We start from the raw sequence: 16,127 nt of genomic DNA, 5'->3' as shown, positions 1-16,127 counted from the left end.
TAGAGTTGGTCGGGAAAGATAGGAAGTGACAACAATTTTAGCCAGAAAGTATGATCCAGCACTGGCATGTGATTGTGTGTATCATCATACGTGTATAGTTAAAAACACGTATTGTATATAAACATGTTTATAAACACGTACAAGTCTGTGTAGACAAGTGTGAGTGTGTTTATGCTGTGTCTATCCAAGCATGCGATGTGTATAGTAGTGACATTGTGAGTCTGAGAGGATCTATTTATTTATTTATTTAAAAAATGTTTATTGCGGTTGATTTACAATGTTGTGTTAGTTTCTGGTATACAGCAAAGTGATTCCATTATATATATATACATATACATTCTTTTTCAGATTCTTTTCCATTATAGGCTATTACAAGGTATTGAATATAGTTCCCTGTGCTATACAGTAGGACCTTGTTGTTTATCTATTTTATATATAGTAGTGCATATATGTTAATCCCAAGCTCCTAATTTACCCTCCCCTTCCCCTTTGGTAACCATAAGTTTGTTTCCTGTGTCTGTGAGTCTATTTCTGTTTTGGAAATAAGTTCAGTTGTACCATTTTTTTAGATTCCACATATAAGTGATATCATATGATATTTGTCTTTCTTTGTCTGACTTACTTCACTTAGTATGATAATCTCTAGGTCCATCCATATTGTTGCAAATGGCATTATTTCATGCTTTTTATGGCTGAGTAATATTCCATCGTGTATATATCCCACATCTTCACTATCCGTTCATCTGTCAGTGGACATTTAGGTTGCTGCCATGTCTTGGCTATTGTAAATAATGCTGCTATGAACACTGGGGTGCATGTATCTTTTCAAGTTAGAGTTTCCATCTTTTCCAGATATATGCCCAGGAGTGGGATTGCTGGATCATATGGTAACTCTATTTTCAGTCATTTAGGGAACCTCCATACTGTCCTCCATAGTGGCTGCAGAGAGGATATATTTAAATGCAGGAATCTAAGTGGGCACAAAATGACCACAAACATGAATACATTTATAGCATGTGAACCTGGGTGAGCTAATATGTCCTTTTTCATCCTTTCTTTACTCATCTGTAAAATAGGCTTACCGAATGGGGTTGTAGTAAGAATTAACAAGAAAAAATGTGTGAAAAGTGCCTAGATGTGGGAATTTCTAAATCTTATTCAAAGTTTTCAATGTGTACATGTGTGTATGTGTGTGTGTGTATGTGTGTGTGTATGTGTGTGTAGGGTAGAACAAGCCCTCAAATTCACCTTCCCAGGTTTCTCAAGGTCTTCCCTCCCCATCCCCAGCCCCCTCCACCCCCAGAAGCCTCCCGTGGCCCTGACTCAGCCACTGGGCAGCTGCCTCTGCCTCGGCGGTAGGGAGGCAGGGACAAGGATGTCCAGGGAAGGGCCAGGGGCCTGCGGTGGGCCAGCTCTTTCCCTCCCCAACTCCTTCTCTCCCCTTTTACTGTCGCTGCCTGTGGATCTGCTGAATATGGGTATTTCCCCTGGCTTCTCGTATACAGAACACTGCTGCTAATTTTATGCCGGAGCTCTGATACTGTGTAATTTGAGGCCAGACACTGTCAGCAGCGGGCTCCCTTCCTGCTGCTGCTGTGGTTCCCCGTGTCCCTCCACCTCTACCACTGGTCTTCTGCTGCTGCTACTGCTGTAGGAGGAGAACGAGGCAGAGGAATAGCCAGGAAGGGGAGCCAAACCCTTCACACATTCCAGCAAGCACATCTGTATCCAACCTTTCTGGGTAGATACCAAGAAATGCCTGACGGGACCTCCTGCATCTCGAGAACTGACTTGTGATAACCTCCCCCCTCCCCCTCCCCCCACCACAGCCTGTGAGTAAAACTCACACACAAGTCATCCAGCTATCCGAATCGGTAGCTCCCGGTCCAGGCAGTAAAGCTCACATATTTTATTCACAGAAGCACGCACGCTGGCCCTCCCTTCCCGCCAGGTTACTTTGAAGGTACACCCAAACCTAACAGCTCAGAGGTTTGAAGCAGAGAATCAGGAGGAAGAAAACTGCTAGGGGCAGTCGGAAGCAAATGACAGTAAAGTGACATTTTGACAGTGGCAAAGAGGATGGAATATGAAATATAAAGAGGCTCAAGGCAAATGCCAGGGGCCACCCAGAGAAAGGGCATTGCTGCATTATGAAGGTTTACTAATCATTCGTAACCACGTCTCCAAGGAAAGTTTCAATACACTCAGAACATACCTGAGGGATTGCCAGAGCCTGAATGAGGACTGGATCTAAATGTCACAAAATGCACAGCCTTTTTCAAACCTTACTCATTCGGGTGCTGTGGGTACGCGAGATAAAATGAGGAAACCTACCTCTGAGTAGCCATTTGTCAGGGCTAAGAGCTCCAGCTTCAGGAGAGGGGGCACGGTGATGGTCAGGGGCTGGGGAGGAGGTGCGCAGCTTCTGCAGGACCAGGAGATGCTCCCAGAAGCTCATGATGGGAACGCAGTAAATGCCTGCTCCCCGAATCAGTGACTCTCTTAGGGAAGAGAAGGAAAATCTCAGATTAGACTGAACAAGATTCCTGGGGAATCCCTCATGCCCTGAATTCCCCAACCCTGACCCACATGTGTCTCTTTACAGTTTATGAGGGGAGCTTCACTGGACCTCCTCCCAGAGCCATAAAGAGCCACCCTGGCAGGCCCTCAAGAGCAGTATTTGAAGACAGAGAGTGTGTGGGTGAGGCCAATTAAACAGCAAGCTCCCTGAAGGCAGAGCGCCCTGCCCTCCTCTGTGACGCACCAGCAGCAGAGCTGGGTCTGGAACTCAGGTGCCCTGGCTCTGGCACACACGAGCTCTGTGACCTCTCTGACCATCAGTTTCCTTGTTCATTTTTCTAAATAGAGATAATATTTGCTTCATAGGATTTTTGCCTTATTCATTTGTTCAAAATGTAGTGAGCACCTTCTACATCCCAGACACCTACTGTGTGCTAAGTTCCAGATGAAAGTCGTTGTTCTTGTGATACATACCTTCTGGAAGTGTGTTAAATAAGGTGGTGAACGCCAAGTACTCAGTACAATGCCTGACCCATGGAAAGTGGGCAGTAAATCATTGATGTTAATGTTATTTTATTATTTTTATTTTTTATTTTTTGCGGTACACAGGCCTCTCACTGTTGTGGCCACTCCCGTTGCGGAGCACAGGCTCCGGATGCACAGGCTCAGCGGCCATGGCTCACGGGCCCAGCCGCTCCGCGGCATGTGGGATCTTCCCAGACCGGGGCACGAACCCGCCTCCCCTGCATCAGCAGGCGGACTTTCAACAACTGCGCCACCAGGGAAGCCCAATGTTATTATTGATGATCATTTCCTTAGTATGTCTTGGTCCCTTCTTGGTCTATCTCTCCCTGCACACCTTACTCCCCTCTGACTTAAAACTTATCACATCAAATTCTATTTTTTTCCCCATATATGTCATCCACTATCACTGCACTTGAGTTGTGGGAACGGCTCTGCACTTAATCAAAATATTTACGGAAATAGACCACCAGGGGGCGCTGCGACCCAGAAGCCCGGTTCCCACTCTGCTTCGCTACCTACAGGAAGAATGTCGTAAGCCGCAAGAGAAGGACCGGTCCGACCAGAGGGTAACATTGTGTGATAGCCTGGCAGAGCGCTGCCTGCTGGATCTCACAGCCCTCTTCAGACGGCCTCATCAGTCAGAACCTGAGCAGGATTCATGAGAAGATGCTCCCTGAGACTTAAGGATCCTGAATCTCCTCTCCTTTGATCATAAGTATGAAAACGGCCAAGATGCTCTGAGTTTACTGTTTAACTAACCCTCCACCATAAAACTGCAGGAGTGAGGCTTCCCTGGTGGTGCAGTGGTTAAGAATCCGCCTGCCAATGCAGGGCACACCGGTTTGAGCCCCGGTCCGGGAGGATCCCACGTGACTCAGAGCGGCTGGGCCCGTGAGCCATGGCCGCTGAGCCTGCACTCTAGAGCCCACGAGCCACAACTACCTGTGCACCTGTGCACCTAGAGCATGTGCTCTGCAGCAAGAGAAGCCACGGCGGTGAGAAGCCCGTGCACCCAGTGAAGAGTGGCGCCCACTCGCCGCCACTAGAGAAAGCCCACGTGCAGCAACGAAGACCCAACGCAGCCAAAAAAAAAAAAAATTGCAGGAGTATATGAGTTAGCACTTGCAAAGCCCTTACAACAGTGTCTGGCTCATAGCGCAGCTCAGTGCATGTTGGCTCTGATTATTGTTACTTAATCCTCACACCAACCCCCATAAAATAGGTCATATTTTTATCCCCATTCTGAAAATGAGGAAACCGAGGCTCTATGGGATTAGGAGACTGAACCAAAGTGACCTAGTGGGTGAGCGGCAAAGTAAGATTTTGACCTTAAGTCTGGCTGACTCCAAACCCACACTGTTAATAACTGTGCTATACTGGCCCATTCATTCATTTATTCATTCCACAAGCATTTAGCATCCACTCTTCACAGGTAGAAAGGATACAGAGATGAATCTGGCACAGGTGCTGCCTTCAGGGAGCTCACACTCCTGTTGAAGTGCACATGTAAATATGCATGCATGCATACACACGTGCACATGCACGCACACGCATGCATATGCACAGGCATGCATGCACCTGCACACACTTGCACATACACAGACGTGTGTGCACATGCACACATGGAGACATACATACACACACGTGCATGCACGCCCACACATTAACACGTGCATACAGAACAAAGCACAATATGGGGAGAAACCAGGAGATACACGTTAAGAATCCAGGTTCCCTGATTCCATGCCCAGTGCTGTCTTCAGCCCCCAGGGGGTTGCAAACACAAATGCCTCCAGGGACCTGGCAGGTATCCTCAGTTTCAGATGGAGCCAGGGTGGAAAGGCAAGGGGGTGGGCAAGCTGTGGCTTAGGGTCTGCCTTCCATGCCGTCACCTTCTGGCACAGAACTCCAAAAGACTCCAAGAATTCTAAATTTGAACCTGGCCTTCCAGCTCGCCATGAAGGTCTACTTGTCAAGGTAGAAGGGCAGAATTGTTTTATTTGTGGTTTGTTGGCCCGTTCTGCAGCCTTATGTATTTAGACATATGGTATGTGGACTTCCATTTGTCCTACCGCTCCAGTCCCCGTAGTGTTGGGGTCAGTAAGTAGGGCAGAGGGACTTGTAGGCCACAGTAATCCTCTGGATTTCTTTCAAAGGGGAGAGAGAATCCATGAGAGTGTTTTTAAAAAAAGGGTGATGTAATCTGACTAACTTTTTTTTAAATTTATTTATTTATGGCTGCATTGGGTCTTCATTGCTGCGCGCGGGCTCTCTCCGGCTGTGGCGAGCGGGGGCCACTCTTCCTTGCGGTGCGCGGGCCTCTCGTTGCAGTGGCCTCACGGGCTCTAGGCGCACAGGCTTCAGTTGTTGTGGCACATGGGCTCAAGAGTTGTGGCTCGCAGGCTCTAGAGCACAGGCTCAGTAGTTGTGGTGCATGGGCTTAGTTGCTCCACGGCATGTAGTATCTTCCCCGGATCAGGGCTCGAACCCGTGTCCCCTGCATTGGCAGGCAACTCCCAACCACTGCTCTACCAGGGAAGCTGTGAGTAATGTTTAAAAGATCCCTTTGTCTGCTACTTGGACGGTGGCCTTGTAAGTAAACAGACTATGTGCCCCCTTCTAACAGCATTGTTTTTAAGAATTGGCTTTATCGAGGTATAATTTGCATATGATAAAACTCACCAACTTAAAGTGTAATTCAATGGGTTTTGACAATTATGTAACCACCACATCACAATATAGGAGATTTCCATTATTCCTAAAAGGTCCCCTAAAAGATCGTGCCCCTTTGCCATCAATCTCCTCCCTTCTCCACCCCAGGCCCCGGCAACCACTGATCTGTTTTCTATCATTCTATTTTGCCATTTCTCAAATTTCATACAAATGGAATTAATTATAGAGTATGTAGTCTTTTGTGTCTGGCTTTTTTCACGTGGTATAATTCATCAGAGTTGGTGTGTACATCAGTAATTTATTCTTTTTATCGCCAAGTAGCAGTCTATTGTATGAATATACCACAATTTGGTATCTATTCACAAGTTGATGGACATCAGTGCTGTTTCCAAGTTTGGGGTTATTAAAACAAAGCCGCTACAAATATTCACGTACAAAGGCTTGTGTGGACATGAGTTTTCATCTCTCTTGGGTAAATATCTAAGAGTGAGATGCTGGGTCGTATGGTAGGTGCATATTTAACCTTCTAAGAAAACCATTTTAGAAAGTGGTTGCAGCATTTTGCATTCCCGGCAGCCAGCCAGCAGGAGGCATATATGTTCAACGTTCCAGATCCATGGTGGCTCAGAGACGGGGGCACCGGGTTTGTAAAGACCAGGGGTCTAAATGCATCCATAGCCTGTGGGCTAGTTATTATCTCCTCTTAGCTCCAAACCTAGGCTTCTGTGCTCGGCTTTCTTGAGCTGGGGCTGGGTCTCCAAACCACATTTCTGCTTTGCCAACTGATTCCCAGTAATTTCTGCCACTAGGGGGCACTAGAGGGAGGCCAGAAGGATGGAGAGTAGAAAGGCATTTATTCCTTTATATTCGTTCACTGTACCCAGCAGTGCTGCCCTGGAAGCCGTAGGTGGTCCCAGTAACAATCGATTCTAGTGTCTAGTTTTTTCCACATTCCCAGTATGAGGCTCACCTCACCCCCTCCTCAGCTATCTGAAGTTCTGAGTCCCAGCTCCCCGAGGTCTCTTCTCCAAGTTTCTAAGGCACCAGCAGTAGCTGGGCAAAAACACCCCCTCCATCATCTCCCTCCTCCAAGCTTCCAGGTTGTGACAACTCTACTTTCTTTCTCCTGTTCCCACAGTCGTAGGAAGCAGTTACTATCTAGTTACCTCAGTGTCCCCTTTTGCCTTGTCAGTCTTCTGAGATCTGTTCAACCAATCCCCTATATTAAATTCTCGCTGCTAAAATAATTTATCTGTTGTCTCCCCAACACCCAGCCCACCTCGCAGGCCACAAGTCTACCTCCCAGCTAGAATGTCCTCAGGGAAGCAGGATGGTCAGGCAGGAGGAGCCTCGTGCAGGGAGCAGAAGGACGGGCCCTTGGACAACTCACCTACCCACACTGACCATCAGTGTCTTTATCTGTAAAAAGCACCGAGCTAGAGCCTGATCTAATTGAGGGCTCAATAAATATTTGAGGAAGGAATTGGGGGAGGAGGCATTTTATATTAGTTATAGACGCCTGCTCAGTTTGGGCATGTTACAAATTTTATTCCAATATCTTACAGGGAATGCAAATTCCTCTCCCTCCTCACTCTGTAATTTTGTTCTTGACTACAGAATGTTCTAGAATCCATGTTCCCCTTCTCCCTTTGGTAATAAAGTCCAAAGGAAGTTGAGCTGGACTCATGTCCCCCTGGTAAGGTACCATTTCCCAATCTACCTTGTAGCTACATGTGACCACGTGACCAAGGGCTGGTCAGTGGGATGGGAGGGGAAGCTATGGGCACGACTTCTGGGCTGTGCCCTCAAAGGAAGAAGGCGTATCCTCCACTTCCCTCCTCCCCTTCCTGCTGGCTGGAGAGGCCCAGGGTAGCGAATGGTTGACCAACAAAGGCGAGGGAGCTTGGGTCTTTGACCAATGCTGCACAACTCACATTCAGCCTGTTCATGAGAAAGAAAGAAATCTCTATTGTGTTCAAGCCACTGATATTTTGACCTTCGTTCACAGCAGCTGAGCCTGTGTCCTACTTCATGCATTAGAGCAGTGCTGGCAAACGTGTCTTGTGAAAGGGCCAGGTAGTAAATATTTTAAGCTTTGCAGGGCGCCGTTCTCGGTCAGTCATACCTACTGGATTCTGCTGTCACAGCGTGAAAGCAGCCATAAACAATAAATAATTGAATGGGTATGGCTGGCTTCCAATACAACTTGATTTACAAAAATAGGCCACAGATGCGGCCCTTGGTCCGTACTTTGCAGATCCCTGCAACAGACTTAAGAGCCAAGAGTCTCCCTGATAACAGCTCACAGAGACTCTCCTAAGAGCTGAGGAGAGCTCAGGCGGGGATGAGGCCAAGCAGCTGCCCAAGTGCTTGCCCTGCCCCCACCCAAGGTCGCCTCCTTCCTGGGGATCTACTTCTGTTTCTTGGTGCCACTATGACGCCACTGCCTTTCATTAAAACTCTGCCCCAGGAAAGAAGGGTTCCTCTGACTGTGGTCTGTACAGCCTGGCGATGTTGGTAATTGATGTTTTTTTAAGGATTCCATTTATTTTTTCACATGTTTTTATTGAGGTAGAGTTGATTTATAATATTATATAAGTTTCAGGTGTACACATAGTGATCTGTGATTTTTAAAGGTTATCCTCCATTTATAGTTATTATAAATTATTGGCTATATTCCCTGTGCTGTACAATATACTTTTGTAGCTTATTTATTTTATACATAGTAGTTTGTACCTCTTCATACTCTATCCGTATCTTGTCCCTCCCCCTTCCCTCTAACTTGACTTTTTTTTTTTTTTTTTTTTTTTTTTTTTGCGGTACGCGGGCCTCTCACTGTTGTGGCCTCTCCCGTTGCGGAGCACAGGCTCCGGATGCGCAGGCTCAGCGGCCATGGCTCACGGGCCCAGCCGCTCCGTGGCATGTGCGATCCTCCCGGACCGGGGCATGAACCCGTGTTCCCCGCATCGGCAGGCGGACTCTCAACCACTGCGCCACCAGGGAAGCCCTAACTTGACTTTCTTGAAGGCACCAAAAGGGGAGCCTCCCTCGCCCAGGCTCTCCCTCCAGCCCCAGCACCCAGGACATGTTTTCCTCCTGTTTCCTGCCTTTTCTGTATCCTACAGATCAACTTGGCTTCTCTCCATGCCTTCTCCCCACTTTCCTCCCAATGCTGTGATTCTAGGGCTTTACCTCATCCTTTTAATTCTCTGCATCACTAAGCTGGTCAAAGACTTTCCCTGAAGGCTGGGCAGCCTCTCTCTCTAGCTCCTGGGAGTTGGGGGTCTCTATCAGATCGTCTTCTAGACTTTCCACCTCTTCCTGCTGAGGATTATGTACCACAAGCACATTCAGGTCAAGGACTGTGTCATATTCATCTATGAATCTCCAATGTCCAAAGCAGGACCAACAGGAGTTGGTGGGAGAGAGGAGGTGAAGAAGGGGGCACAGCAGGTGAGGGGCTTGCAGCCGGCTGGGACTGAGCTTCTTGTCCCAGGAACTCCCCCCTCCCTGGGCCAGGCTGGGACCCTGGTGACCGAGGTAATGCATTTCCTCTGCCTCATGGCTCTGCCTTCTGTGTTAAAGGAAGCGCTTCCTCTCTCCTAGCCCGCAACGTGCAAGAGCTTCCCAGAGGGCCCCGCCGCCCCGGAAATGTACACAGAGGTATCGGACAGCTTTGCAACATGAGGTCCTAGAAATTCTGTAGCCGCCCTTCCATCCTCTCCCCCTTTGGCAATCTGCTCCCACCCCTGACTCCCCGGGACCTCCTGCCAGAGTGGCCGGTGCTGCTCTCAGTGCATCCACCCCAGGCCTTACATAGGGCCCCTTCTCCAGCCTTGGCCTCTTCTGATGCCCATGAAGCAGCCTTGGTTCCCTGGCACCGCCTCTCCAGCATCTCCTCCTGGTCTGGGGGCTCCATCCCAGACTCCTCACCATCTGCTTCCTCAGCCCCCTTCTCACCCTTCACACTCTCTCTGGCTGTGGGTTCCATCCACTCCCCAGCCTTATTCCCCGCCTCTCCCAACTCCAGCCCACATTGCACATTGGTCCCCGAGCATGTATACAACTTCTCTGCTTGACCAACTCCCATGTCTCCTGAAAGACTCTCTGTACCATCTACAGAAAAGGTGTCGCAAGGATTAGAAAGGTGGTATCTCCTGGCACACAGTAGGTGCTTCAGATGAGGAGGTTAGGATTGTTTTTTGTAGAGGACCCTAGAGCCCTGGGGGGTGCTGGCAACAAGCATGGTGACTGCTTTCATCAGATCCCAGCGTGGGCTTTACTTCATAATGACATTTGATGCTCTGACCACTCCAACCAGTGTAGTGGTGAGAGGAGGGGTCATCCTTTCCCCATTTCACTTAATAGCAGGATCTAGACCTTCTCCAGCCCCCAACCCTGATTCTTTCCAAGAGTTCACTTCTTCTAGAAAGAGAAGGAAGAGGGGCCTTATCTCTACTACTCTGCAGCCATACCCTTCCACCCCTACCCCAGCCCCCTTGGGCCCTGCAGTGTCCCATGTGGGGCATGGGTCTGCCCCTCATTCCCCCCAAACCACATTTACAGGCTTCCATGAAAGGGTGGAAGGTGTGGGCTTGATCAGAGGGGTGAGAGGCTCCTCGCTGGCTCTCTGTCTTGGGCCAGATGCATGGCCCACTGCAGGAATCTTCTCCCATGTATGATCCTTCCTTTCCAACTCTCCTCCCTACCCAGTGGCTCTGACTGCACCTGTTACTTCTTTTCATGGATGTGTCACCGTTTGAACAAAAGATGCAGACACTTATTTCACAACAAGGAAGAAGATTTTGAAGGATGCATTGGAGGTTAATGCTCTGAGTCCTTGCATAGCTGAAAAGGTCTTCATTCCATCCTCATGCTTGATTGGGCTTAGCTGGATATAGACTTGTTTGTTGAAAATCATTTTCAACAGAATATCAAAGGCAGTTTTCCATTGTTTACTAGCATCCTGTGTAGGTCTTGGGAAAAACAGAAATACCAACTCTATTCTTATTTTTGTTTCAATGTATTAAAACTTTTTTTAAATTTTGGAAGCTTTTGGGACCTTCTCTTTTTCTCTGGTCTTCTGAGGTTACATGATGATGTTTGTGGTGTGGATTATTTCTTGTTCATTTTACTAGTTCCCAGTAAATCTTCTTAATCTGGAAACTCATGATCTTCAGTTTGTGGAAATTTTGTTTCTTTGATCATTTTCTTTGCTCTCTCTCTCTCTGTCTTTAATTCTTCTAAGTCAAATGTTAGACCACCTGAGCTGTTTTTCTAAGTCTGTTTTTCCCCCTCATATTTTCCATCTCCATTTCTTCCTGTTATACCCAAAAGATATTTCTGTGACTTATCTTCCAAAGTTGCTACTGGAATACTGATTTTGGCTACCTTGTTAAATTTCAAGATCTCTCTCTTGTTCTCTGATTGTTCAGTATTTTCCTATTCTTGTTTTATGAATTGTATCCATCAGCTTTTGCTGTGTAACAAACAACCACAAAAATCTCAGTGGCACATAACAATAAGCAATTTTTTTTTCTTTTTTTGTTTTCTTTGAGGTACACAGGCCTCTCACTGTTGTGGCCTCTCCCGTTGCGGAGCACAGGCTCCGGACTCACAGGCTCAGCGGCCATGGCTCACGGGCCCAGCCGCTGCGTGGCATGCGGGATCCTCCCGGACTGGGGCACGAACCCGCGTCCCCTACATTGGCAGGCAGACTCTCAACCACTGCACCACCACGGAAGCCCAATAAGCAATTTATTTTTGCTCATACATCTGTGGCTTGACTGGAGTCATTCTGATCCAACAAATCATTCTTTTTTTCTTTTTCTTTTTCTTTTTTTTTTTTGGCCACACTACATGGCTTGTGGGATCTTAGTTCCTCAACCAGGGATCAAACCTGGGCCTCAGCAGTGAAAGTGTGAAGTCCCAACCGCTGGACTTCCAGGGAATTCCCCAATGATTCGTTCTTGAGTCCAATCTAGTGGGACAGTGTTTCTTCCAGTTTCTTTTTCTTTTATCATTTTAGTTTGGTATCTCTGTTTCACATGGGTGGTTTTCCTCATGTGTCCAATGCTCTTTGGTTATTCATTAGTATTTAAGACAAATGCACTAATAAGGCTGATCAGAAGCTCTGCAAGGGTGGGTGATGGCGTGTGCATTGACAGGTGTCTATTTGGGTGTCGGGGCAGGGAGGCAGCTATGCTGTTGGGAACCCTCACAAAGATAGCATGTATAAGTCTGTTTCTCTAGTAAATTTTCCAGTACTTATCTTGCAGCTGACCTTCTATGATTGCAGTGTAGGAGTAGGCAAGCGTGGACTGGGGGTGAGAGGGTAGGGAAGATGTTCTGACCATTCAGAATGTAAATTTCCAATTAATACAATTTTCAGCCCTGGGTCTTGTCCCTGTCCTCTCATGCTGGTGGCTTTGGTGTCCTGAGAGTCTCCCCTCCACCATCTCCAGAGAATAAATCTCCTGCAGGAGGCTCAAGGGTAAGCCCCTGCCTACTGGCTCTCAACTCGCCCCATCATCCCCTCCACCTGCGCCCCTAAAGTCCCGGTCCTTGTTGGGGTTCTGGAGGCTCACTCGTTTTCTTCTCACTGGAGTCCCCTTCTGTGTGCTCTGGTTTCTGCTGACTTCTAAATATGTTACCATCATTCCAAACAAGTCCCTCTTCTAAAAGTGTGTTGCAATCTCTCATCTCTCAATGCACCCTTTCTATTCCCTTTGTCCTTGTGGGATTATACTGTTTATATTTTTTCTCTATAATGACAGCTCGTGCTCAGGAGGGAGGAGAATCCAACACTGCTACCTTTTTTCTACAAAGTAGTTTATTGCTTTTTGTGTTTATAAACATCTTTCATCCAGACTTTGCCCAGGGGGCCTCTCTAGTAACAACACAAAAATGAATCAAGGTATTTTCCTGAACTAAGAAGTCATCGTCTGCTACCAACTCCTCCAAGAATGAAGCATAACAGGCATTTAAAAAATTGGCAATGCATAATTTTTTTCTTTCATTTGCATTATTCCTCTCCTTTTATAGATGAGGAAACTGCAGTTTGGAGAGGGGAATGAATTGTCCAGGTCACAGAGCTGAGCTGGGACTTGAGTTCCACCCTTCTCATTTTAGAGTGCCTGCTGCTTCCCCTACACCACATGGCCTGGGGCCCAGAGCGCTCCTTGATGGAGAACACAGATGCAGAGGCCACACACAGACCAGGGGCTTTACCTGGCTCATTCAGCACTGCCGGCTGCAACGGTCCCCGTTTATACACAAGGAAACTGAGACTCACCATAGTGACGCACTCTACATCCTCAAAGGGCAGTTCCCCTCCATGAAGGGCTGACTTCAACGATTTTCTGATGCTTCTCTTACAGGCATTTCTAACTTTGTCACAAATTCAAAGATGGTTTCCCGACAGACCTAGCTTAGGCATCCAACAAGCCTCGGGTGCCATGGAGACCATGAAGCAACAGAACCATAGGAGAGGGTTTTCCCCTTTGGAGACTGTCATCTGCCCTGGCCCGAGGAGACCCAGAGGCCTGGAGAGGCTGAGTACCTGGTACAAGGTCACTGGCTCCCATCAGTCCAAGAGCTCTCAATTCTCACCATATGAGAGAAAACACCCTTCATTCTTAAATGTGGTGACTAAACTGTGTCTCAAAAGCTAATCTAGGGCTTCCCTGGTGGCGCAGTGGTTGAGAGTCTGCCTGCCGTTGCAGGGGACATGGGTTCGTGCCCCGGTCCGGGAGGATCCCACATGCTGCGGAGCGGCTGGGCCCGTGAGCCATGGCCACTGAGCCTGCGCGTCTGGAGCCTGTGCTCCGCAACGGGAGAGGCCACAACAGTGAGAGGCCCGTGTACCGCAAAAAAAAAAAAAAAAAAAAGCTAATCCGATTTGCAGACCTATTTGGATGGAGGTCTCAGGTGGTGAATCATTATTTTGCATGCCCCCCTGCTCTTTGTGTAGCATGTGCTGGGGAAGGGTGAGGGAAGCAGGCTGGGAGCTCCCTGGCCCCCATCCTGAGTGTGTGGCCCCAGGGCCGAGGGACTTTTAGGCTAAAGAACCAGGCCAGATGGATGTCCACAGTGCCCTGTGGGGAGGGAGGATTTCCAAGCCCTGTGGACAAACTCTGGGAAAAAAATGGGTCACCCTAATGCTGTACAGTCTTCAAAATAAAAGTCTCCAAATAGTAATGGGCTGGAGGTGGCCACAGAGCAATTGGGCAAGGAAGCTGGGGAGAGGGGAGGAAACAGGGCCAGGGATGGGGAAGGAGCTTTCCAGAGAAGCAGGCACAGCTGTGCCATTGTCAAAATATTGATATGCTTCTACACCAGTCAGTTAAAAAGCACTGCCCCTTGGTGCCTGTGCACCGCCCCGCTTCCCAACACTCCCCCCGGACTTCTGGAGCCTCCTCACAATGCGGCAACTAAAGGGTTAACGCCTGGTATATCAGGTGGCCTCCAGGACACTGCTTCGGACCCGACAATTGTGGTGACAGATTTTGAAGAGGACCCCTGACAAAATAATGACATTAACTGACACGGATGCCACGCTGGCTTAGAGCATTCACTCTCTGCGTTGGACCAAGGAGCCTCTGCTGTGTGCCACGCCCTGTGCTGGGCCCTGGGGAGTCAGGCAGGATGCAGGTGCAGCTCAAAGTCAAGTGAGGCTCAGAGACCTGGGAGTTGGTTCATTTGGCTGCAAATAGAGCAGAAGCGGAGAGCGAGGCGAGGCGAGGAGGAGAGGTCAGCAGGGGACAGACCAAGGAGGGCTTTAAAAGCCAAACGAAGGAGACTGAACTTTACCCAGCAGCCCAGGAACACCTGGGGAGGGAACTGAGCAGGGGAGGGGCCGGATGGGATTTGCGTTTTACCTGGAACATCAAGGAAGCCAAGGGAAAGGTGTGTGGGAACAGGGCAAGACGAGAAGCTGGAAGACTGGGCAGTAGACTGAGTCTGTATCTAGGGGAGGGTTTGAGCAGAAGGACAGACAGAAGGCAGGATCACAAGATCCCTGGCTGATTCCATACAGCCACACTGTGTATGGAGCAAGGTTCAATATCATCCCCATTTGAAAGGTTGGGAATATTGAGGCTGCAGAACAATAAAAGTAGCCCACCTATATTGAGTGCTTACTGTGTGTTCTAGCACTGCTCTAGAGGCTTTACACATAAAGTACCAATAAGGTATCTATTCCTATGATTCCCATTTTACAGATGAGGAAACCAAGGCAAAGAGTCAGTAACTGGTTCAAGGTCATGCTGCTAGGAGGCAATGTGAGAAGAGGAGAAAACTCAGAAAGAGACTCATGCTGGCTTCGAAGAGACGTAAATTCATTCTGTGTGTCGTTAAAAGGAAATTCCAGGTAGGATAGAAGGAAATGCCAGCTCCATATAAAGCATTTTCTAACAGGCCAGGCTGCCTTGTGAAGCAGTAAGCTTTTGGTCAATGGCAGTCTGCTAGTGCAGAGAGGAGTCCCTGTAGGGTGAACCACCTGGAGCAGAGGGACATCCTAAGAGGGGGCTCTGGATCCAGATGAACTGGGTTCAAATCCTAGCATGCTACCTTCCAGCTGAGTGACTTTAGAAGGTCACTTAGCCTCGTTGTGACTCAGTTTCATCATCTATAAAATGGGGCTAAGAGTAGTGTCTGTCTCCGAGGGTGGTTAAATGAGTTAATACATGAATTAACTCACCATTATCAGCACCCTCATCACCTGAAACCGAGCCCCTCTAAAACCAACTTCCCTTCCCGAGTTTATGATTACTGTCTCTACCCAAACCCTTTCTTGCTCCCTCTGACCTCAATCTTGTGCAAACTGAACACTAATCAACCAGAGTCAGATGACTAAAATTGCTGTTGTAGACATCATCATTAACATACAAACTCAGGTTGTTTGTCCAGGGAAAGATGGGTTAACAGGCCCTGAGCCATGGACCACCTGGCCAGAGAATCGTAAACTGGAGACATCCTGACTCCCAAGACTATGATTAAGAAATGTCAGAAGATGACGATTCATCCCAGCTTCTTTGTTCTTCCCCTTTAAAAATACCCCCAACTCAAAGACCAAGTTGGAGGGGATCTGAGACTTGTCTCCTACTCCTTTGCTTGGCGCCCTGCATTAAACCCTTACTTTGCTACAAACACGCGCTGTCAGTGTTTGGCTTTCTGCATCTCGGGCACAAGAGCCCTTGCTTGGTATCAACACCCTAGGGTTGCAGGGTGGAAAATGGCACTGAGCCCAGGGAAGTAGGCCAAGAGCTAGTTAGTGAGGGACCCAAGAAAAGCAAGCTTTCTCTGGATTCTCTCGAGTGACAGGCTGCGAGCAGGATCCAAACACTGGGTGATGAGCTGAGCAAGACGTGCCTAAATTCATGTCCTCTTTGTGTGCACTTCTCAGCTGC

The sequence above is a fragment of the Hyperoodon ampullatus genome (assembly GCF_949752795.1).
Source record: "Hyperoodon ampullatus genome assembly, chromosome: 11".
Lineage (NCBI taxonomy): Eukaryota > Metazoa > Chordata > Mammalia > Artiodactyla > Ziphiidae > Hyperoodon > Hyperoodon ampullatus.
The sequence above is the reverse complement of the archived record's forward strand: the minus strand, read 5'-3'. Positions refer to the sequence as shown.